The following is a 25722-nucleotide window of genomic DNA, read 5'->3' as shown; positions in this document are numbered from 1 at the left end:
GTATTAATGATAACTTTTTGGTTCTTGTATGGGGTAAGGAGCATTTTCTATAACATTGTATTCAGTCATCTTGCTCCTACCTATGATGTTTAACTTCCCTAAAAGAAAATAGCATGCCACCACAATTCTATCTTTAATGAGGGGAGGAGTATCTCAGTGATTTGTTATGTTTCAGTATTAAGAGAAAACATAAGTGGCTTTATTAAATCTATCTACTCTTGCTGGATATCTACATAGATTCTACAATAAGTGAAACTAACAGGTGGTCCTAATGTGAAGTCTAGAAATGGCAGTTGAGTTTTAACTTGGACTTTGGTTATTTGTAACTCATGTTTAGCCCTGAGGAGAATCCAAGTGCATTATGATCCAAATATCTAAATTCGAACTTAAATCTCCTCTCCTTTCACTAATGTATCTCAGATATTTGTGCAGTGCAGACATCTGATATCTCAGTCTCTGCCTCTTGCTAATACAATCTTGTTGTCCACATATAAATGGCAAGCTGCCAATTAGGGAAGCACACATGCTGCAATGCAAAGGAAAATAAGTAGATATGTCTGTATGTATTAACTACAAGTCAGAGTATTGTCTAGTGCAGCTGGAGTGAAAAACACTCCAAAAAAGCTAATTACAACTCCAGTCTTCATTATTATGAGCAAAAGCTTTTGTAAGCTAGGGTTACAGTCCTCACTGCAGCACATTTCTCGTTTTACATCTTTGTTGTTCTTTTTCCACTGATTTAAACTCTTGAAAATAAAATTGTGTCAAAGCTTTTAAAACAACAACAAAAAAAACCAAGGCAATTTATCAAACTATAGTACAAAGAACAAAATTGTCTTCATTCATTCCATTACCTCTATGGCCTTTTGGTTGCTTTTATCCATATGTAGAACACAATTTCAACATAGATACCAGAATGACATTAAAATATCTGTTAAAAAATCCCATTGGTATAGATTGAAATGTTTTTATAAGCTTCCTTTTCCCCCTTCCACCAAGCTAGTGGTGAAGCCAGCAGAACACCCAGGCTCATATGGGCTTCTGTTCCACATTCAGAATGATGTAATATGAGAAACTCCCCCTGTTTATTCCCTGACTCCCAGGTTGTCAGAAGGCATATTATTTCCTTAATTCACCCTACTATAAAAGAAAGCAAACAGACTCTTTTGGCCACTGCTATGTAGTAACAAAGAAATCTAGGTAATCCTGTATGGTATATTGTACACACAGTTGTACATCACACTCAGAAGCTAGCAGCAGTAATTTAGACCAGGATACTGATGAAAACATATCAAGATAACAAAACTAAACCCCCTGTATGTTCTTTATCTGTATTTACTGTACAGGTACTGTAAGTATTTTGATCATCTATAGGGTCACTATATTTGTTGAGCCTGCTAAAACAAATAAAAAATAACCATAATTATATTTTATTTATCCTCCTCTCTATTTAAGAATAAGAGACTTAGCGTAACTAAATTTTGTGGTCTCCATAATATGACTGTGCTGCATTCTCTCCTCATGAAATGGTTGACATCTTCTTGTGTGACACTACTCAGCATAAGCTGCTTTTCTGTAATTCATAGACCACTTCTGTACAGGACCGTTGCCATTTTTCATTTCCAAAAGCAACTATATGAAGTGATAGAACTCTCAGAAATGGAAAAAACGTGTCCTACTTTTAACTTAACAGAAAATGGTATTTCATCTTATAGCCCTGCCAGTGCACTTGTTTGTAATGTGATGTGATGTGTCATGTAGGTTGAAGCAAATTTCTTTGCCTCAAGGATCAAGTGCCACTTCTCACCAAAAACCTAAGAAGATTTCACTTAATGTTTGACTCCTAATTCACAAGTACTGCAGTCTTTGAATATCGGCTTTTCTGTCAAGCTGGAAGATGGTGATTCATAAAGTTAAACTTTGTGTGGAGTTGTACCATTTTTAAAGAAAACTCCTTCAGAAAACAGTTCTAGGGCTTTAAAGGGAATTTATAGTCAAAAACAGGCACACAGACTCCAAATTGCTGTTTTTCATTTAGCAGCAAATTGACTATTTTAAACAGATCTCTTCATTCTTCCTAAATTTCACTGAAATTTAGAGTAGAACAGAACCAGTTTTGAACTCAAAGTTTTGTGGGCTGGAAAAAGTGAGTTTTCTGCTTACCTGTGGTCACAAAATATTTATCAGTTTGCTGGTTAAAAAAATAGCAATGAATGGTATGCAGTCATTCATTTCTTTATGTGAAGGACTTCATATAAATTAGCAATCCAGCATTCAGTGGTCACATGTCTTCCACATACTGAGTAATGCTACTTTATCTCACCCTCATACAAGCATAACAAAGTGGCCTCCCACTAAGTTATTTAGTGTTTAATGTAATGGGTCAGAAGTACCTCAAAGTTGCTTGGTATAATTAAGAGCCCAAGATAGAACTAAATGCATAATTTGTGGGAAGTTTCTGCAAGCAACCTTATGTGTAACAGTATCTACCTAAATAATTTCTAGTAAAAAAAGCTTTCAGTCCATTTTGGACAAGTACAACTACCTATGCCTACTTTTCTAATAAAATACCCAGTGAAACCATTTAATAAAACATAAAAATGCCTTAAAACCAGTCCTCTAGATAAAGTAAAACTATCACAATACCAGGTCCAAATCTACTTTTTAGGTGCTTTAAAAGAAAATTACAGATGCTACAAGTTATGCAAATTTATTCACAAATAATTTAGGGAGAAGGAGGGGAAGGATGGCTTATGGATTTTGATTAGTGTAGCCATGTATTTAAAGTAATTCTGCTGCCAGAAGATTATACCATCACAAAGTAGGTGATACCTGTAACAAGCCAGAGAAGAAAAAGATGATCTCAGCCTCTGCTTATGACCAGAGCTAAGCCAATGCATAGCTGACAAAAGGCATCTGTTACCCTTTTGCCAGGTCTTTGAACTCTTCATCAAAGTATTATAGATGAGAATGCTAAAGAGATGCCAACTCTTCTTGAAAAATATCTTCAACCTTTACCAAAATTATTACAGGCTGCCATTTTCCAAGCTATGGAAGTGTGCTATTTGGATGCCAGATATTATAGGGGACTTCTCATGGAGAAAACTTCCACATTTCACAGGAATTCAGCAGAATAGGCTATTACCACAGCCTTCATTTTCAGTTTCAAATCTATTAAGAGGGCAAGATATACACTTCAAAATGAACAAACAAACAAATAAGAGGGGGGGAATGTTTTAGAGGATCTGCAAAGGTTGATCTGTTTGAGGTGCAGAATGAATGAAAAATACAAGTACAAAACCTGTACATCCTCTGAGCTACCTTCATATTTAGGACAAATGCCTGAGGAGAAATTCTGCACTGCGAATCATGTGCTGGACTTGCTTTTGTTGGTTTGTAACACTAGAAAGTTGCCTTACAAGATAAAATATGGGTTATTTATTATAGAGTTACAGAAAAGAGTACTTTCCAACAAAAGATGGTTGTTTCTTTACAAAGATGAAATTCCATTAAATTAGAAAGGTTTACATGGTTAAAAGAGAGAGACACAAATATCTTCCTTTATTAAGGAAGTACATGACACCGTGCTTGGGATTAAAAGGTGGAGACTGACTAAAATTTCTTCTGGGAGTCTCATCAAGGTTAGACACATCCAGATTAAAACACAAAAACAGAAAATCCCCCAAAAAACCACAAAGACCCCTCCAAAAAACAAACCCAAACACAAGTAAAACATTAATGCACACTACTCTATATACTTCAAATCATTCTCGTACTTTAGGTTGTTGCTTTTTTTAACATGAATTTTTACAGAATATTCTCTACAAACTTTAAGGCAGGGAAATCAGTGTAACACTTTTTAAGAAATGAGTATGTAATTCTGCATCTTTTGGTGATTAATAGGAAGAACCTTATTAACAGTCAATCAAATAAAGTAACAGAAGGAACACAAAGGAGGTCTCAGTTTGCTAAGTACTGCTTGTCTTTGCTGAGAGAAATTTTGTCTAGAAGCACTGAAAATGCAGAGTCAGAGCACTCCCTATGCCATGCTAGAACTCGGTGTCATGAGGAAAAACATTTTTCCTGGTATAAAGTTATTTAAAACTTTTCCTCGTAGTTAAAAATAATTAAAATGAGCTGTTAAAACCTCTTCAATGAACCAACTTCACTACAGTAGAATATAGTATCTGTTGCAGCATCAACACTGACCAGGGCATGCCCTGTTCTGCACCTTTATCAGAGTGACTCGTGATGGTCAAATTCTTTCAAGCAGCCAGAACTCAGTGTACAGCAACATACATCCTCACAGACTTTTGTTACCATCCCAACCATGACCTTTTTGCAGGTGAAAAGAGACTGAAATTCTGGAAGTGAAACTAGATGGAGAAGAAACATTGAAAAGTATTACATGTCCTAACTTGAAGGCAAGAAGCATTTCAATGTTCATGTCCATATATGCTAATTTAATTAGTAAAATGAGATATTAGTAAAAAACAAGACTCACTCCATGCAGCAAAACATTATTCAGCATATGGTGAAGAAAATGATTTATGAAAAAAAAATTGTTGCTAAACAGTATGATATACTCCTTAAACAAGTTTGCCATATCTGTCCCACTTCCTATAACAACTTTTTTTTAGGGAAAAAGTACCATACAGAACTTGGAAAAAAACCATAAAATTCTGGGTTTATTATTTAACAAAACTCCCTTTCTGTACTAGAAATGAAAGCTTCTACTTCCACCTATGTCAGTAACAATATAATAAAAGATGAGGTACTGGCTACTTACAAAAGAAAATAGTATTTGTTCTTTGTGTGAATGGAAAATTATCTCCTTTCAGGGAAAAAAGGAGTGGAAGAGGAAAGTATCCTTGAACTTTATGCTGTCTCCCTATATGTTTTACTGTAAAAAACAAAAAAACCCTACTTATTTAACTGGTGACATTGTATTTAGATTTCTTGGCAGAAATAATGTTTCTGGAAAGCAGCAGGCCAAGGTAGTTACAAAAGCCTTTACAAGAACATTTTAAACAAACAAAAATCGAGTTTCATCCTCACATATTCCTATCTCCTGACTTTTCAAAAAAATACAGGTAGCTGTGTTTAAAAGTCTGAAATTGTCTACATTTCAATATGATGGGTCTGAACTTAAAGTAGGACATCAAGAAATAATAGCAGCAGGTATTCCCCTACTCCTGTGTTGCCAAAAAAAGATACAATTCTATTACTTCGTCCTCTGATTGAAAGTGGCGCATGTCAGTTTGAGTTTCTAATGGTTGAAAAGTGCATTACGGGAAATTTTACATTTGTTTTGGTTTTAAATCACTGTTGCGTATAAAGGACAACTTTTTAACTTACAGAATGTGCATTTGGAATATTGGAATTTGTCTTCATTTTTGACTCCAATACTGACTGTCATGGTAGAGAGAACACGGTGAGGAATCTCAGGGCATTGTCCCTCCTTCTGAAGCCTTTCTAGGATGTATGACAGAAATACTTTGGACAGCTGGGAGCCTTCAGCATCCACAGCATCAGTTGACTTTTTCTTCTGAAATAAATGCAGCAATAAGTGTCCATCCCTTTCAAAGATTCAAAAAAATTATTCTGTCTAATGTTAGCAGGTACCTTCTGTTCCCTACTTTACAAAGGAGAAACTGAAAGTCTACATTTCTTTTTTAATTGAATCTCTGAAGTGAACAGCTTTGGAAATTAAATGCCTGGACTCACATATCCTATTGGCAATCCATGGTAGTTCAGAACAGTTTTTCCATCACAGTGCTTACTGACAGCCTGGAGAGCTTCTGCACACAGTAGGATGAAATTTCCAAGAGGCAACCAATAGTAGTCATGCTAGAAGTAACATTTGGGGCAAAGTCTTTAAGTCTTAATCCATCTGCATGCTTATACTTTAACACATTCACAGTAATTTAAAGTATTTTTCACCTATACAATCATTATTTAATTTAAAAGGACGTTTAACAGGAATATCTTCTTTAAATTATTAGCCAAACTGAGTTTATTGCTTAAAAGAAATCAGCTTTCTAACTTCTGTGAACTAAAGGGATTTTCAAAGGAGTTCCTACCCCAAATGTGAAGCACTATGAAAATAAACCCTTAAAATACCTAAATAACAGTCCTGAATCTAATTAGAAATTTTAATATTTGAATATGAATGTAAATTCCTTTTCCTTTATTTTCTTCTAGTTAGGTTTCTCACAAGGAGCCTGCTACTGAATCAGAAATAAATCTTTACCCTTAAGTTGGAAAATATTTAAAAATGGTGGAGAAGGGATGCATCAGGTCTAATAACAAGCACAAAGTATGCTAAAATTAATTAACAATCCTAGAGGACAAAAAGAAATATTGTATTAAAAGGTGTGGTATAATCAATTACTTTGAACCTTGCAATGTCAGAGTAGACTTTGGATAATACACTATTTAAAGCAGTCTTCATCCTTTTGGAAAAAGGATACCATATAAAATAAACAGGAAATCTAGATAATATCCTGGAAACTGCTAGTTATCAAGAGTTTCCCTTGGAAACTATGTACCTATAAGTTTAAAGATAGCAGAAGTTTGCTACCAATACCTAGTCCTGTTAGGATTGTAGTTTTTCCTATCAGCACTTTTTAGATTAAATGGGGCTATATCAGGAACCTTATTTTACATTATTCTACTATTTACTGTAGTCATTAATCTCTCTGAAATATGCATTTAAGCAATCTACATGTACCAGTGCACACAGCACTTGTAATATATAACCTGACAATTCAAAGAATTCAAACTGTCCACTGTTGAATCACCTTTCTTTCCAAAAGAAGGTACCCTAAACATGGAAATTTTCACCATATTTATGCAAAACACACATCAAAAGCCTAATACAAAGATCAGGCTTGATATAAGAATACTTTCTGGGATGTGAAATTGAAGATATTCAAGTTAGTTATTAAAAAGGCTTGTGTATTGTTTTCTTTTTAATTAGAAAATTTCCTAACCCTATATGTTGCACGTAATAGATCTAGACACATGATTTTCAAACATCTCAAACATCAAAATAAATGAAAAATTAATGCCATTTTATATAAAGCTTTGCTGTGTAGGGTAACTTTTTTGTGGTAAAGAAAATACACCTTTTCCACAATAAACTTCGCTCGGGAACTGACTAGTTATTACAGTTCTGAGTTAGGGATAAAAGTTGGCATAATACCTTATAGTTACCCTGAAAATGCACCTTCAGCAGCTGTCTCTGACTTTTTACTGTTACAATAGGCATTTGAAGTGACATCTGAGCTATTTATTTTCAGTAAGAACCCAAGCACTTGTGTCAAGTAGCACCACATTCCACAGGCTGTCTCATTTAAAAGCTGTAAGTCTAGCTAGATACTGGCATGTATGACTGAAGGTGACAGAACTCAGTACTTAGCAGGAGAGGAAAACGCATTTAGAAAATCACACAAGTCCAGTTATGAACTCTGGAAACATATAAACTCATTGAGTGGAATGGAAGAAGCCTATGCTGAAGGTTAGGCAACCGGGCTCGAATCTCTCGCTTAATCAGTCAACAATAAAAGAATATCTGCCAGTAAAGACTTTAACCTGACATGGTATGGTAAATGGCGTGGCCTTCTTTTTGGATATAGCCTGTTGCTTTCACAGTATAAGCTACAATCATTGGAAAAAATAACTAAGTTATGGGATACAATGTTGGGGTACGTTCTTTGAATTTACTGAATTCCTTCCAAAATGCCTTATGGTGGACTATTTAGTATTCATCACCATGCTTCTCTACAGCAACGGCTGTTAATCTTCTAAAATATACAGAAAAGGAAAAACATTAGCTCTACAAACAAGCTTATTTTGTCATTTTTAGTAGAAAGTCCAACAGCTCATCTACAGGGGGAAAAAAATTAGCAGTTCACTGTAAATTAAACAGCTAAAGCAGGAATTTACTGTCTAGTGTATCTAAATCAGTGAAACAAATTCACTTTTCTTCTCTTTTCAAGGTCAGCACCAAGATGACAAACAGTCTGTATTACACAGTTGTATCATATAGTCAGCATGCCAGACGATGAACCCATAATTCAACGAGCTCAGACTTAAGGTCCAGCACAAACACAGAGTTAAATGTGCTTTCCAGTACTTCTGAATATTGCATTCAGTCATGGCTGCTCCCTAGGAAAACAACCACCTCCCCCAACTACACACACAGAAACCTCCTCCTTTTCCTTTCCCTTCAACCTCCCCCTCCAGCGTAACCCAAAAATCAAAGAAGTCAAAAGTATGGCAGGCAAGGGCCAGACTGAATTTTTGTCTGCACAACGTGGAATTAATGAAATGAACTGAATGGCTGACTTAGATAAATAGCACTCCTCTGGTTTTACACTGGTACAGAAGAGATGAGGATCTAACTCCCCTTTTGTTGTTTAACTGATTTTAAGGAGAGGAATTGGGGAGGGGGAGGGAAGGGTTTGCAACTACTTTCTGAAAAGGTAACTTTGAAGGGAAAATACAGCCTTCAAAAAGGAAGAAAATTAAAAGCTTTTCTCAAGTTTCCTTTCATTTCTTATCTTCCTAAAATACATATATACAGTTTGTTCCAGGAAATGTCTGAAATGCCTTCTGGTAGCTTTTAAATAAACATGAAAATCTCCTTTTGAGTTCAGAGAATTTCAAATAATGACAGGGGAACAGTTCTTGGATGGTAACACAGATGTAAACAAAGGTCACGAATCACTCTCAATAATTAAAATGCATTATCGCTACTTTTGGACTTTTAGTCTGCTATCACATAACTGAATTAGACTTGAGCAAAGCTCTAATGTGCTTCCACAGCAATCTTTTCCTGTACACTAAAACCAACAGACCTCAGCTACATTTCTCAGCTAGGAGCTAATGTTTCTGGGTACATGTTACTGTTGCAGTTTCATTTGTCAGTAAAGCCTTATTTACTTGCTTCCTGTTATTAATTATGGGAAACAGGATCTCTTCAAACTGTAGGAGAGGTTCTTTTAACTCCTGTCTAGACTTTTCAAGACAAAATATTGATGAGCCCTTTAATGTTCGTGCAGAGACACAATCTGAGCAAAAAAAACCCCATTGCTACCTCAAACAGCTTAAGAACTTCTTATCACACTTTCACAATAAAAAAAAACACCTTTAAATCACTTGGGCTCACATCCTTATTGTTAGTCACTGAAGTAAGGTTTCCTTTCATAGTTGGATACTTTCTTCATCTGTCACACTGATTAATTAACAGCTCACAGTATGAGCCCTGGGCTTAAATAGCCTACTGAAACGAGGAGGAGAGATCAATGTTAATATTCCATAAAAAACTGAAGAGGAAAAATGCTTTCTTTAGTCTGAAGGGTTCTGTCTTCTAATAAAAAAAATTAACTAATTTCTGTTTGGTTATGTTACCCAAGGAGATGAAAGCATCTGGCTTGCAAAGGGAGATTGCAGTGAAGGATTAGGACAAAAGTTAGAAAAGACTTAAACATTTTAGATTAAGCTGTTGGTTGGAAACAACCAGGTCTTGAACACCAGCGAAATTATTTTCATCATCATTAAGAAAAAAAAAGAAGCCAGTTTATCAGCACACAACGAACAAATCTATAAAACCACAGTGTCATTGCCTGTAAAGATATAGGGAGAAAAGGCATGCAATTACATGAAACGGAGACTTGCTAAAACCTAAAGGTGGTTTTAGCATTTGTTGTTTCTCACACACACATCTTCCCCAAACTGTTACAGTCTGGCAATAATTTCATGAGCTTGACTTTCAACAGCTACAAGTTCTCCCCCTTTTTTAAGCCCCTCCAGTACTGCTGAGTGGGCAAAAATTACAGATGCAAGAAAAGCTGACAAATGAGTGCAAGGCCCCTCCTCTCCAGTGCCTCGACAGTCAGAGCCCCTGCCAAAACATTCCTGAAAGCTAGAGATGAGACAAAGACACAAAGATTCCATTTTCTCAAAGAAAATAGATTTCATGTAGAAACTACTAGGAAGAAGAATAGCACACTGGCACGTGTGTCGTTTCAAAAGCAGAGCAGGAATGAATGTTTCAAGAAAAAATGAAATCGTATTTGCTTATTCAGTAAGCTCAACAAATGCTGTTTAACACATAGCCCTTTATAAACTGCAAAGTACTACAGGGGATGGGAGAGGGAAAGCTCCCATAAATCTGGGAAAACATTTTCAGTCATGGAGAACCTTCAGTTTAACATGATCCAAGCTAAGAGTTCACGGTTGTTACTCTAAATCATCTCCTGAAAATGCTGTAGTACACATGCAACCAAAACAAAGTAAATCCAGCTTTTTTAGCTCAAATCTGTTTGAATACGTTTACTATTAAAAGATTCTTCCCCCAGGGTGTCATTAATAAAGTTGCAATGACTTTAAAATCCTGGCACCTAGACAGGTCCAAGTTTTCAAGTTTTTCATAACAAGTTTACTACTTTTGGCTTGTTACACTGTCGTGACTGGCACCCATCACTGAGCTGGAACAGATCTGCCTCTGAGCAGGAAGACCAACAGTGGGGTGAATGCAGGCAAGCAGAGCAGGACAAAAGGAAAGAACATGATTTCCCTTTGAAACTAGTCAGAAAGCTGGGAAAAAGTCCAATTGATGGTGGGAAGATTTGGGACGATTCAAGATTCTGACTAGCTTAAAAATAAAAAGGATATTCACAACAGCATATAAGATTAGAAACTATCATTTCAAGTGTGATTCCAATTCATTAGGACTCAGTGGCAAAAGAAACCACTTTTAAAAATAACATGAGTTCCAACCAGATTGGGAATTTGGGAAGTAGAAGTGTAAAATGGAGATTTATTCATCAGAAAGGTTTTCAAAGGGTTCCCAGTTCAGATAATTAGTGCTCATCAACATATAGCATTCTTACAAACCTCATAATATAGCTTTTTTCTCTTACGGAAGGCTGTTTCTACATATCAGGTGTCAGAGGTACCCAAATTCAGCCCAAGTCTTCCAGTCTCTTAGCAAGAACACTAATGGAATGTAAACAGATCCCAGAAAACATTACATAATGAAAATTCTAAAAATGTGATTAATGCCCTGAATTGACAGGTTTGCGCTTGAGGATAAAATACAACTGCTGAGGGTTCTCTAAGAGCACTCCCAGGGGCCCCCCTGCCTGGCAGGGAGCACAGCTCACTGCTGGGCTCACCCTCACGTTCCCCTTCCTTCAGCCCAGCCACACACTGTGGCATCTCCTCTGCCCACCCAGACTGAGGTCACGAGGATGTGGCACAGTTCTCACTCCAAACCCACGTGATGTCTCACAGCCCTCGCTCTTCCCTTCTGTCTGCTCCTGAAGACTGCGCTGACATCTAAGTCTAGACATTTTCTAAATCTTCACAGTCAGACAGTATCTAAATGCTTTTTTTCTTTTTATGCATTTTACAGTCAAGCCACTGGTCAGCCCCTCCTAAATGCCATCCTCCTCATGCATAGCCATTGCCATTTGGTCTCCATTCTCAACCAGACCAAATCCTTACCACATGTTCATTTTGTTAGTACAGAGAGATCCTATATGTCGCTCCACTGCAGAGATGTGGAAAAGTCTGCATCTACCAGTGTGATGCTCTTATTAATGCATTCCCCTCGCTTCAAATTCTCATAAACTGAATCCCAAATTCTTCCTCTAACCCACCCATAGAAAGTAGAACTGCTGCACTTCAACACACAGATCAATAGTGATATGATTGCCTGATTTCCAGGAATATTGCAAGAGAAAAGGAGACTTAGTTCTGAGGTCAAATTCTAGAACTGCTAACAGCAGAGCTATATTAAAAAGGGAAAGAAAGGCTGCACTTAATGACTAGGTAAGAGAAACAGAGCAGAGAATGAAATAAGAAACAAGATTCATGAATACGGAGTGCTTACAAACATGCTTTATCTTATACAGCTGATAAACTCCTTCTTCTGACTACCATTACAAAGGAATCTTTTGAGAGAAAACTCAAGGTATATCAGATTATGAAAGGAGTGCAGCAGTTGAAAGTATTATTGCTTCATTTCACATGTTCCCTGACTGGTCTAACATTATTCCTATTTGAATACTTTTAAAGATTACTTGAAGATCAAATTCTAGCATTATTTCAACCTATAGAAACTGCTGAAAGTCAAAATGAAATGTTACATCTTTGTCTAATGCTTGTCATTGCAACTGAGTTCATTTTAATGATCACATGTCCAGGCAGTATGTGGCACAGGGTTTGAAAAGGAAGGAGACTTATGTTTTTGTTGGCACTGGTATAGCATAGGTCTTTAGCATAAAATTTATTAGCATTAATGGGCATTATGTAATTAAAGCACTGTGCTTTAATTCCCTGAGGGGTAATGTGTTTTTTTTTTTCATGTCCCATAAAATAGACAAATAAAAAATGTGAGATTTTTTTCAAAGCTATTTGAAGAATTCAAACTTGCATGCTTCTTCATTAATCATAATGGAGAAGGCACAGCTCAACAAGATGGACTCGAAATTCTCCAAATGTCTTCCATGAAACCGCATGGACGGAAATACCAGAGACCAGTCTTTTTGAGAATATGCTGTATAATTACAGTATTTTGCAGGCCACAAACTCTTCAAAAGGTAACCATTAGACCACTGAAAAGTATAGATTTGAAAAAAAAATATTTTTAGATTTAATTTACCATACTTACTTAACACTAAACTTACTTAAGGGAGTCCAATTTAATAAAGTGCTTTGACAAGCAACTCAAATATTTGTCACTTGAACATTTTCTGTACTGAATGCCAAGAATTTAGAAGGCTTTGAGAATCCCTTCACCTAATCCACTGCACTTCAGGGACAGGGAAGAGTCATTTATGTAGTTATGTGTGCCTTTGAATACCATAGGCTAAGGTTGGAATAATTTTCAGAACTATTGAAAAACTGCAGGAGTGTTGCAGGTTTCATCAGGATTAGTGCATGTCACCAGTAAAGATCCGAATATTACCTAGAACTGTGTTTGAGTAGTTAAGCAGGATTAATTTTCTATAAGAGAAAATTAATTCGTAATTACACTATGGAAAAAGACCAATGCACTTAGATCTAGTATTTGAGTTTTCAGAAATGGGTCTTGTCAACACTCATCTGTAGCACTGAAAAATAAGCCTAGAGTTCATTTTCTGGCAATTTTTTATTATTTTATTGTTTTATATGCCTGAATGGTCTCACATGAACAGCAAAGCAGAATAGCATGGAACAAGATACCATTGACATATGCATTTATGACATTTAAATTATTGAAACTATAAGACTTACTGACAGTATTATGTCACAACTTAATATTCTGAATAATCTAATTTCATTTAGAGTTAGCTTGAAGCAAAACATATTTTATCTGAAAATTTGAAAAGAACACATTAGTACAAATAGTACAAAACCACCAAGACCTTTATAGTGACACTAGTGATTTTTCCTTGGGGAATGTCAAGACCAATTATTGGTTGATTTATTGGGCATATCCTAAACTATTACACAAAATCCTTTATTTCTTTGTCTTCTAGACAAATCACCACAGAGCTGCAGACCAGCAATGAAGGGAACTGGGCAATTTGACCAACATCATCTGTGTCGGTTCCCCAGAAGTCGATGAAACATGTTATCGGGTCTCCAAGGTACATCCCAGAGATTAGTTGCTGTGCCATACAATTAGTAAATGATTAAAACATGCTGTTTTCTTCAATTGCATTAAGATACTTGCAGCAGTGAGAACTATTACCTTCTACCAAAGAGTCTACCATATCAAATTATGTTATTAGCACATCATTAACAACGTGCCACCTCAGCCAAAAGATCAGGCAGTACAGTGGTCTCGGGTACAAAGTAAAGACCATTACAAAACTCCACCCACCTCATCTGAGCAAATCAAGTATATCTGAATCACATCGCACAGAAATATTTGAATACTAGTTTTCATCTCCAGCTTTCTGTGCCTTTTGTGCCAAACTCATAAGTTTTCTTCTGAGGAATCAACAAAACCACGCGGAAACAGAGTTAAACAGACAAGTTCTTAAAACTGAGCATTTTTCTTTTCAAGAGAACAGGACCTCAGGTAAATGCTGCCTTTTAATACAGCACATGAAAATCTCAATTATGGAAATCATTATTCAAGGCACTATGTGCCATTTTATATTCCCAGCAGGATGTTTTTCATCTCATCAACAGTTTCCAAGGCTGTTTAGTGTTCCTGTATATTCAAAACATATTTAAGGGCCCCCAAGAAGATCTGCTAATTAAAAAGCCTAGTCAAGTGGTCAGACAGACTGGAACTTGAGGATTATAGGTAAGAGGGATGAAATGAAAGCTTAGAAATTATAATTTCTCTTTCTGTGGTAGCAGCAGAAGCAGCTGTTATAAACTGGGCAAATTAAAGATGTGGTTGACTAAGCCAGCAGCCTGGAAACAAGACATTGTAAAAACATAACAGCAAGTCATCTACACTCCACTCCACTTTTGAAAAGCCAAAAGTGCTGACCATTTCTTTTTTACTCTCTCTTCCTGTTATTCTGATCTGTCACAAATATCCTCCAGCTGGTACCCTTCCAACCCTTGCTTACCAGTTCTAGTTTCCCACCCCCGTCTTGGGGAGTTAATAGTAATTCCTGGGACTGAGGACAAGTGCTCCATAGTGGGAGTTGTCAGCAAACAAGAAAGGACATGTTTAAAAGAAGAGCAGGTGAAATAACAGAGTTGCAGTTCTATTTCTTTTTAATTGTTCCTTGAGAGCTGTTTCATCTGCCCAGTATCTAGGTAAGAAGGTTTCCAATTAAAAAACAGGCAGATTGCCACCACGTTTTCCAGATACATTAAGTGTCTCTTAATTGACTATTTTGAGAAAAAAAAAATTTTTTTCATTTTCTAGTCTATTTTTCCAAATATTTTTAAAAGAGTTAAAGATAATTGTGCCATGAGCTAATGAGGCTGCATTTATTTTTTCCATATCAGAAAGCAACGAAGGATTTATGAATTACTGCAAAAACAGGTTACTTAAAAAAACCCAAACCCAACAAACACATCCCAGAACAACCCTTTGTCTTTTCTTGACAGCAAGTATGGACTTCTCTTTAGAAGCAGAATAAACATTCATTGCTTTGCTTAGACAGCGTTTAGGTCTCTGTTGCCAACTGAGATTTGTCTCAATTTTTATTAACATAAACCTGTGGTCTACTTTTTATCTCAGTTTATACATCAGGAATGAATACTTCCCAATCTCTTTTCTCTCTGTTTATTTGTATTCAAGACAAACCCATCATTTCAGATTTGTGGTAGATGCATTTTTAAGTGTTGCCATTTCAGTATTACTCTAACGATGTTGTTAATAATGTTGCTGCATTGAAACATTGCATCTGATATGAGGCACACTCAAGCTCTTTGCAAACAATTAATCATTAAATACATTTGAAATCTGGTTATGAGATTCATACCATAAATCTTTTAACAGACACAAAATTGATACAGGCAAGGTGAGTACTCAATTTTTTATTAGAATTAGTTTTAGGAGGCACAGAGCCTTTGTCTGATGCCTTTACCTGAAACAAATCAATTACCATTTTGCATTTTCATACAAGTCTAAGAGCATAAGAGAACAGAAAAAGAATTCTAAAGGTTAAAAACCATACTCAGTACAGTCTCTCCCCAGCCCCTCTGTTATAATGGGTATTTGAGGAGGTTCTTTACATCTCCTCCCACACAGTTTCTGCTTCATAAGCAGAAACTAGCTGCTGGTTCTTTCAAGTCTAGCGGTTCGTTGACATTTACCAATAGTTTATGGTTTTCATTCTACCTTAACAAGGAAAAGAGAAATACAAAGATTTAGTATTCACTCTTTAAAACTCTTATTCGAATTTCCCCCCAAACTGGAGGGGACTGAAGCCAAGGTTTTTGGTGGGGCTTAAGGACAAAGACAATGCTGTGCACCAGCACAGAGAATAGGACCAGTGAGTCCTGGTTTTACTGATATAATTCTTTCCCCTGGAAAACACCGCATTGCAACTCTTGACCAGCCAGGCTGATTTAGTTATTCCCCTTTCAACCTCAGTTTCTAAAAAATGCTGTGTACAGTGTTGATTACATATCTGACTTGACAAGCTTGGCAGTATTATTTAGCAACTGGCACAGTAAGAAAGAATAGTCTTGTATATATACCTATGATGTGGTGATTTGATGGTAAAGATGGGAGAAACAAGAAAGGTCTAGGATATATCACAGAAAACACTTTATTTTCAAGAGCAAGGAGAAAAAAAACAGCTGAAACATACAGAAAGGTGTTAAGTCCTGCAAACAGCTGCATAGCACACCTATGTGAAAGACTGCCCCTACAGTTTAACTCCCCCCTCCAGGCACAAGTACACACACACTGATGCTGCCCTGACTTCACTCCCAAGCAAACACACTGATACATGTCTGTTTGAGGTTTGTCTCTCTGAAATTAATTTTGAAAAGAAACTCAATTATGAACTTTAAATACATGAAATTATACTAAAGTACAGATTAAAAAAATAGTAGTGTCATGGCCACTATTTCAACAACTTTCTAAAATTTATTTTCGGATTAGTAGGTAGTTTGAAATCATAACAAACAAAATGTAGTTGGAGATGGCTCTCCTTTAGGGCAAGTTTATACATGAAGGGATGAGGAAAACAGATGTGATCTGATAAACAAAATTTCCCCCAAATCAGGAACTTGAAAAAGCCATACCTGTAGTGTTAACAGCCCACTAAAACCCTCAGCAAACCTAAGCGTAGAAGTCAGTCAGTCAGCTGGTAATAGTGTGTTTACTTCACAGACTTTTTCAGAGCAGTAATCCAGACTACAAAAGCCTGATATCTGATGATATTTACTATCAAAGAATTTCAAAAGAGGTAACATTAAAAGGAACTTGTAAAATGCAATTGCTGGATGGCCCCAAACTTTAACTAATGTGTTTAGAGCCACAAAAGTAAACCATCTCAGACAGCTCAGTACAAAGTGCAAGAAAATGCCATATTGGTTTTTTCTAGGTCTAGGTCAGGACATTTGAAGGTAGCTATGACTGAACATGATTTCTTCTTTCTAAATCAAGGCTTCCATAACTGAACATCTTAGAGGCAGTTATAAAAGTCATGCTGGCTCACAACATCTGCAGGAACTCAGTAGTGCAGCTGTTTACTGCACATGTGTTAAACAGGTGGCACTAAAAACTGTAAAAACAGGTCAAAGCAAAATGGAAAAGTACCTGAAATGAAGAATTTCACATTGATAACAGGAATAAAACATAGAAACAACCTTATCTCCAGGTCAGCAAGCTAAAAGGACTGAGGAAAAAAAGCAGTTTGCAGCAATCCACACACAATAGGTCCCGAGCATTACTTCCTTTCATCTTGTATTGCACTTATGGGGCACTAGATTTTTCTAAACAGCATCCAAAGCATACTTTCAAGTCTATCCAACAAACACCTGAATGTCACAGCAGCCTTTCAAGAGAAAGTTACAGCTCTGTAAGGACAGACTAAAATATTTCAAAGAGATCAAATATACCCAATGCTACCTCCTCTTGTTCCCTTGAATTAAAAGTGATGAGCAGCTTATCCGGAAAGCAGAAGCTAATTAAAAATTATCTTTTCTAAAGAATAAAGGAGAAAAGCACCGATTTTTAAGCAAGGTGGAAACTCAGCTGGAGATGGACAGCAATGTCTTTCTTTTTGCAAAGTAATGATTCAGAAGCACATTCAAACCACATTTAAGTGATAAACATTAAAACACAAAGTACTAAAAATGAGGTGCATCCTATGGGTGCATGATCCAAGCACCACCTTTCTTCCCCCACTGATAGAAGCTTTAAAGAAAATCAGACATACCTGTGTTCAAGTACATAAGAAAAAAGTGATCTGTAATATCTTAGCACACATGCTGAACTTTTAGAAAGATTTCAATTAGCATTTGTACTTCAAAAGAGATGATGTAATAGTCAAAGCAGCCTAGGTTTTTCATGGGTTTGTATGAATGAGAGAGATTCAGACATAGCAGACTGATTATTTTATATTCTTACATAGTCACTTTGGTTCTATGAACAGGATTTTTTCCTCATAGTAGTTAACTTCTGTTTGGTTTTGTATTTTTAAAAGCAGCCTTCACATTGTCAGCATTGGCTGTAGACTCCACTATGCAAGGTCTTTCATGGGACTTAAGGAAGGGAAAAAGAGAGTGCAGTACACCAGCACGGAGAATAGGACCAGCGAGTCCTGGCTTTACTGTTAAAATAAAGTAAAATAATAAGTACATGTACAAGTGCACTGACAGAAAGGTGCTTCTTTGCAATACTCGGTGGGATAACCATAAGAATTATCCATTGCTTCAGCACTCTTCAACCACAGCACCTTCCTTTAAATATATGTACAGTTGCTTCAACTTCGTTACTAAGGGCAAACTATATCATTATTATAGTTTTTTTCTTTACTAGACAACATGAACAATGGATCTATGCATTAATGCTAAGACTGATCAGAAGATAATATTCCTTTCTCAGATAAAAAGATTTTAACTTTTTTTTATTCTTCATTAGATTTAGAGATGTATGTCTAAGTAATTTTAAATTTCTTTTGGGAAAAGGAGCTTATTATAAAAGAAAGAGGAGGAGAAAAACTAGGCAACATGGTCATTTTCCAGATAGATAGCAGTCTGGTCATTAAGACCTTCATCCAAAGTATCAGAAACCTGGGTTTCCAGGTCCTTCTCCAACAACAACAGAGCTCTGATATTCTGGAGGCACACCAAAAACATCAGGTTACCAAGCATTCTGGGGCAGCAAGGAGTCTTTTTTTATTTCTCCCCATGCAAAAGGCCTTCCAGAAAAATGACTATTGAAAAATATATTTCTTCAAAACATCTTGTGTTTTCCCCACAGGGGAAAAAAAAAAAAAAAAAAGATTAAGTTTTCAACCAGTTGTACTTACGGTTTTGTATACAACTGCAATTGCAGGGGAAAACTAACAGAATGAGAAAAGGCATTCTTCCTATAAAGTTCTAGTAAACCCTTTAATCATGTTACAAGCTTAATGCATTACATTAATTTTCTTAATTAACACAGTTGGACTTTTAGATCAAACAGAAAAAAGAGAAAAGATTGTGATCCAACAAAAGTGAGTTATAAAAACACTGCTGTTAAAAACAGGTCAAGTATTTTCTTGTGCTTGAAGACTAACAAAGGGGTTTTTCCTTAAGGTAGTTATTAGGTGTTTTGGTTTTAGTTTTTATTTAAATGGTAAGATATAATTTCTACCACTTTGTTATATCTGTATTCCTGTGAATAGCAATTTTCTTAAGACACTTTTTTTTCTATTAGTTGTGACAGGATTTCTTTCTCTAAAGTTTGCATTTTACAGACCACAAACCTCAGAAGATCATTGTGTGGAAGAAACACACTGGGCCAAATCATCCTGTCCATCTGACAGAACACAGCCCATTTTGGTATTCTTTCCATTCTGAAGGAGTCTCATATCAGGTAGTGGAAAATAACTTACTTATTTCTTTGTTGTTGAATGACATTTTTCCCCAGTATCCCCCCCTTAAGCACATTTTACATTTTAAGATTCTGGAGAACCTTTAAATTGCTGCTGCTAAAGGGCCATAATAAGATGTGGCCAATCCACTGGAGTAGCGGGGAAGAAGGGCCCTGGTTATGGAGACTCCCACATCTTCCCTTTCTCACACAGCCCAGTAAACTCCATTAGAACTGACATGGCATGCAAAAAGCACGTGAGAGGGCTAATTGAGTTTAAAAGCTATACAGTTGCAACCTCATTTAGGAAATGCCTCCAGGCTTGCTTGAGCATTTAGCAATAAACCTAGACCACAAAGCAAAGTGAATATTCAACTCCACGTGCCCAGAGGGGAGAGATCCTTTTCTCCATACTCCTAAGCCCATGTTAGCCCCTCCAATCTTTCATCAACAAAGTAGGATTCTAGGAATCATCTCCATTTTTCTTATCCTGAAGGCAGAACTGTTTAATGTTAACAGTTCCTATAATCTTGATTGCAAACTATTACAATAATACATCAGTCTTACCACCTGAAAGCTACATCTTGTTAAAAAGCCATTTTCAGCCTAAACCAATTAGGAAAATAGAAATATCCACAGAGTTTTCGAACAGAAAAGAAATTCACATTTGATCTTTTCTGCCATAAGTAGCAGCTATAGCTAGTACCTGAGAAGCTTTCTGCCCTGATCCACTGCTCCCTTGGGCACGTAAAATGATTGAAATGATCTGTAATGGTGACTTAAAATGGGGTAACCCACAACCAGAATATCCACAGCATTAAATGGAATAATTAAGTGTGGAAGGAATACAAGATCAGCACTCAACCCTGTTATGAACATGTTCAAGAAATTTGAACACATGCACTTTTAACCATAGTAGAACACATTCTGAAATAATACCATAAATATGGGAACAACCACAACTAAACCTGTTCTCACATGCTTTGTTTTTACTGAATTCAAGCTTCATTAAGCTCTTAGTGTCCTACAAAAACAGCTCCAAGAAACATGGGAGAAACACTTAAGCTGAACATCTAGAAACTCTTACATAGATAGGTTTATATACACACTGTAACCACGACTAGAGCAAGAAGTAGCACAATGAAGGTGGAGGGTCTGGAGCCCAAGTCCACTCAGGAACAACTGAGGGAACTGGAATTGTTAAGCCTGGAGGCTCAAGGGAGACTCTATCACTCTCTACAACTACCTGAAAGGAGGCTCTAGAGGAGTATGTCTAAGTCTTTTTTTTCTCCAAGTAATATGACAAGAGGAAATGGCCTCAAGGTGTGCCAGGGGAGGTTTAGATCTGATATTAGAGGAAAAAAAACCTCTTCACCGAAAAGGCATCAAGCATTGGAAAAGGCTGCCCAGGGAAGTGGTGGAGTCACTATCCTTGGAGGTATTTAAAAGACGTGTAGTCATGGTGCCTAGGAACATGATTTAGGACTTGGCAGTGCTAGATTTAGTGTTGGATACAATGATCTTAAGTGGCTTTTCCAACCTAAATTATTATTTCCAACCTAAATTATTATATGAATAACAGGTTCAATAACATAACTGGCTATGTTACCGTATATGCTGCTTTAGATACTGCATAATCCCCCCCTTAGGTGGTATTTGAGATGCCATCATTGTATCCTCAAATCCAAGCTCTTCTTGCACTCACCTGAACTATATGAATGCAATCCGTAATATAGTTTCCTTCCCAATGTATGTATACATTACAACAGCCACAGTGAAAGTATTTCAACAGATACAACATTATCAGATAGCCAAATTGTATCCCTGCTGTCCAACAATTATAGCACTGCTCCTCAAGAAAAACAGGAACATCTGGAATTCCACTCTTGAAAGGGCAGCTGGGACTGCACCACTACATCAGGAACTGAATTGTGCTCAGGTTTTCTGTTGTTACAAAATATACTTGGGGCTTTTCAGAGAAAACTAACAACTGTTCTGGTTACTGAAGAAATTACTAGTGTACAAGGTATTCATTAGGAAAAAATTGTTTAAGTGCACAGTACGCTTTTTTGACATGGAGAAATTGTGCAGGTTCACTCTATATTTAAAATCTCCTAGAACATAAAGAATAGTTCCCTTTCATTTCAGAAATTATTTCCTAAGTAGAAAAATCATCTTAAAACTAAGACCAATTTTACCAAACCTGACACTATGAAATTTTTTTTCACTAACTCATATTCTGGTCTAATTAAAAACAGCAGTCTGGGGAAATGTTAACCATTCTCTGAAGTTGTGCTTTGGTGTCATGTTACTCCTCAGAGTTCGCGGCAACAAGTGCAAGAAAAATTATTCATTTTCTCTCTTCAGACAAAACTGAAAAGTACTGATTGTAGTAGCCATGCATAGTGGTTTAAGTAAAATATTTCTTCACTAATATTGAGAAGGAAATAAACACAGACAACTTTTTTCAGATGGCCAATGTATCATTTTGCATTTAACAGTTGTTCTGATCAAGATTCCTTCTGAGATCACAACATTCATAAGATTTGGTTTTGCACGTATTAATACTACATTTTAGAAGATCCTGAGTTGTTACATGAATGCACAGGATCAGCAGAGAGCTATTTTAATGATCACAGATTTCAAAGACCCTGTTTCAGAGAGGTAGCTACACTTGACGGATACCAGATAAAGAGAATTCTGAATAAATTACTTCTGTTAAGATCCAAAGTTTCTACATTAATGCAGAGACTTTATTTTTCTTCAATTGTATTTACCTTCAGTATAAGGTAAGTCCACCTCTACTCCACATACTTTGAATTTTAGGTGTGATTTGTTTTTAAGTGAGGAAAAAAAAGGTATACATAAATGCACAAATTTACCACACTTCGAATGCAAGGCTTGTACTATAAAGAAAAATAACTTTTCTGAAACTCCCTTCTTAACTCTTTAGTAACCTTTAATGTTTAGTTATTTATTCACAGAATATAAATTGGCTTTAATTGTTGTTAACACTGCATGACTATTTTGAAAAGAGTCCATCCACTTAGCCAAAACTGGAAACAGATAGTATTTACATGGTATAGTACCACATTTACACACAGTGAACCAGTTTAAAGGAAAAAAAGGCCTGAGATTTACAAAGGCACTCAAACAGTATAAAGAAATAATGCAACTATTATAACAGTCTCCTGCTAGAAATGGTGGAGCACTTTAAACAAGTTTCACTTACACAGCATTTCTTCTCCTCCTTTGAAATTTTCTAAAAAAAGCTTCACAATTAACATATTGTACACATTTTACAGGGTTTTCAAAAATCAGGGACTGTTTCTGGGTAGACTCATTCCACTTGGCAAACAATTAGAGCATACATTACAGTAAAGGTGCATTAAATGTTTGGCATCTGTGAGGGTACAGAAACATGTGCTTATTGCTTACCCACAGTTAAGTTCAATAATCAAAATGAAGTCAGTTATAATTTTAAATGGGGTTAAAAAAAAAGTTAAAAAAAAAAGGAGAGCAAGGGAAAGGACAAGAAGTCTAACAGGCAGAAAACATTACAACAGCCAAGTGGAAACAAATGAGATATTATAAGCAGGGTGCAGTCACAGGACTATGTGTAACTCTGTTACAGCTGAACACCAATAGCTTCTGGTGAAATTAGTTCTGTGTGCGACTCGAGTCAAAACATAAAGAAGCATATTCAAAAGCCAACGAGCACAAAGAAAACATAGTCATGACTATTCACAATGGCAAATTCTGCGCTGAATGTGTGAACGGGACATGAGTGAAGCAAAACACAAGCAGTGTCCCTTTGCCTGGGATCTTTGTAGTGACACAGGCCAAGAAATCTGAACAGAAAATGTCTCTCTGTGCTAGGAGGGGAAGACATAAAACACCACAAAAACAAAAACTGCTTTCCTCATGGAAGAATAGTAACTTTGGACAACATTTGGCAGCACAAGTTCAAAGGGCTATTTCATCTGCATTGTAAGTACAGACCCAGAGATTTTACAGTATTCCTGCCTCCATGCTATTGTTTTTTGTGCCATTAATGGCATTTAAATTATAGACCTGCTGCAGCCATGTAGTCAAAACACCACATCACCCGATGAGACACTATTATAATGTCAGTGTGTCTGTATTTTAGCTGTGCTTTCATATACTGTACTTCCCTTCAATCACCCTGTTTCTCTGCCAAAGAATAAATACAAGAGACAAGTCTATCTTTAGCTTCACTGAAATTTCCTAGTCAGGCAGCTGCAATACTTCATTCATCACATATTTAAGTCTCTTTATATCAATGACATTTTTAGAGGTACAAATAGTACAGAGGCAGATAAATAAACATTCATGGAGAATTTAAAATCAAAATATAGGATGCATTTTGGAAGTCAGATAGAAATAGTACACTTTAAAGCAAACTAATTTTTAAACTAGATCAGGTGGCATTTTTTGTTTCTTTTGGGTTTTTTTTAAGTATTATGTATTTTTGGTTCCCACTTTCAGTAAAATATTCCAGATTGCTGAAACACTATTTCCCAGAAACAGGTATTTATAGACTTGTACATGCAGTTATTCACAATGGTAAATATTGATTAAATAACAACTTGCACTTTGACAGCACGTTACAAGAGAATGCATTGAAATTTTTAAACAATTAAATGCAAACAATTTTGCATGAGAAAAATTGGAGACATTTCTTTTTCTAAATTATTCTACCAGAAGAGCTAAACCAGTCATAGGAAGTCACTACAGAGCTAGTTAGCAAGTTCAGATTTTCAGTCAGCATTCAAAACTTTTTTTCATCTCAAAAGCCTGAAGCAAGCTGTTTCAGGGTCACAAAACTGGTGGGGGGGCAGGTGTCTGCTCCTATAAGCTTATCTGCTGCTTGTAACCCTCAAAAACGCATCTCCACTTAGGATGTAAGTATTTATATGTCTTCAAGATTCCATGATTTCCTACTTTCTGCAGTGCAAAGTATGGGCAATTCATCAATTCAAACACTTGGACCTTCAAGTTAGTGTTTCAAAGTATTCACATTAAGGAAAAAAAAAATCACCTTAAACTACAGTCAGCTATTTTTATTCTGAATAGGCTTACTTCTTATTTCTAATGCCATATGTAAAATAGCAGTGACTTTTGCTTACTAAAGGCATAGTCTCAACTCAGAAAAGCTAAATATCAGGAATCCACAAAATTTTCTGTGCATGTTCTAAACTTGCCAAGAATATCAAGGGCAACTGAATATATTCAACAGTTCAACTGAACTTTAAAAATTGTTCCACTGAGCAGAGGGAAGAAAAAAAAAAATCAGCCTACTATTTTCTTTTGAAATCTTGAAATTATTTTACTTTTTTCTAAATGAAAAAAATATTTTATATCTTAATAGTGACATAGCTTCTTTATTTCTTTCCGTCTCCCTTCCAATGCAGTGTGATTTATTTCCCCCTATACTCCATTTTCAACATCATCCAAAGTTACAATTTTTTAGCATTGAATAGCAGAGTATGAAAGCATAAAAAAACCTCTGCCCAGCTATTCACTCACTGTTTCTCACAGTCAAGCAAACAAAAGCCCAACACACTACAGGCATTGGAGAAAGTTATGCACACATAGAAAGATCTCAAATGTAATTTTTTTAGAAGTGTCAACAGTCAAAAGGAGGTATTTACTATTGCTGACCTTTAGAACAGAAAGTTCAATATCCTTCAGATATAGAAACTCTTCTCAAACAGCTGAGAAACACATGTAAATCTACTTTAAAATCTTGTGTTGCCTGAACTACCTCTATCAACAGAAGTGTCTCAGATGCAGTTCCATCAATCCTTGTGGATACTTACCTCTGAATGACTGAAATCAGAGACACTCCTGAAATAAGTGAGGTTAGAAGGGACCTCAGTCCCTCACCTAGCCCAATGTCCTAGTCAAACCAGATGAAAAAGAAGTTTCAAAAAAAGAAAAAAAAATCAAAAATAAATGGGTGTACTACTTCTTTAATTCATGCATTCTTCAATACGTGTATAGAAAGGAAAAAAAAAAATAAGTGCTTAAGTCAGTACATTTTCCAACAGATACTATTAATAGAGTGCTGATGGGAATGAGCATTTGCAAGAATCAATGCAAAAATATTTTGATTTTCTTCTCAATTACATATGAAACTACTCATTTTTCTAGTCAAAAATCCAGCCACACATTCAATCATTTCCTTGTAC

At 36.1% G+C, this 25722-nt stretch overlaps 1 long non-coding RNA gene across 5 annotated transcripts in view; it reads left to right on the top strand.

Annotated features, from left to right (window-relative positions):
* Positions 1 to 25722, top strand: part of LOC113958072 — a 60399-nt gene that overhangs the window by 16754 nt on the left and 17923 nt on the right. For 3 of the 5 annotated variants that reach the window (XR_003531402.1, XR_003531403.1, XR_003531405.1), the window contains exons 2-3: positions 13536 to 13646; positions 19378 to 19510. This is a non-coding gene — a long non-coding RNA (uncharacterized LOC113958072). The remainder of the gene's footprint in view (positions 1 to 13535; positions 13647 to 19377; positions 19511 to 25722) is intronic. The other 2 variants (XR_003531406.1, XR_003531404.1) reach the window with 2 other exon arrangements.

The sequence above is a fragment of the Corapipo altera genome, unplaced genomic scaffold, assembly GCF_003945725.1.
Source record: "Corapipo altera isolate COAL_440 unplaced genomic scaffold, ASM394572v1 119, whole genome shotgun sequence".
Taxonomy (NCBI): domain Eukaryota; kingdom Metazoa; phylum Chordata; class Aves; order Passeriformes; family Pipridae; genus Corapipo; species Corapipo altera.
Note: the sequence above shows the minus strand (reverse complement) of the source record. Positions and strands in the feature narration are given on the sequence as shown.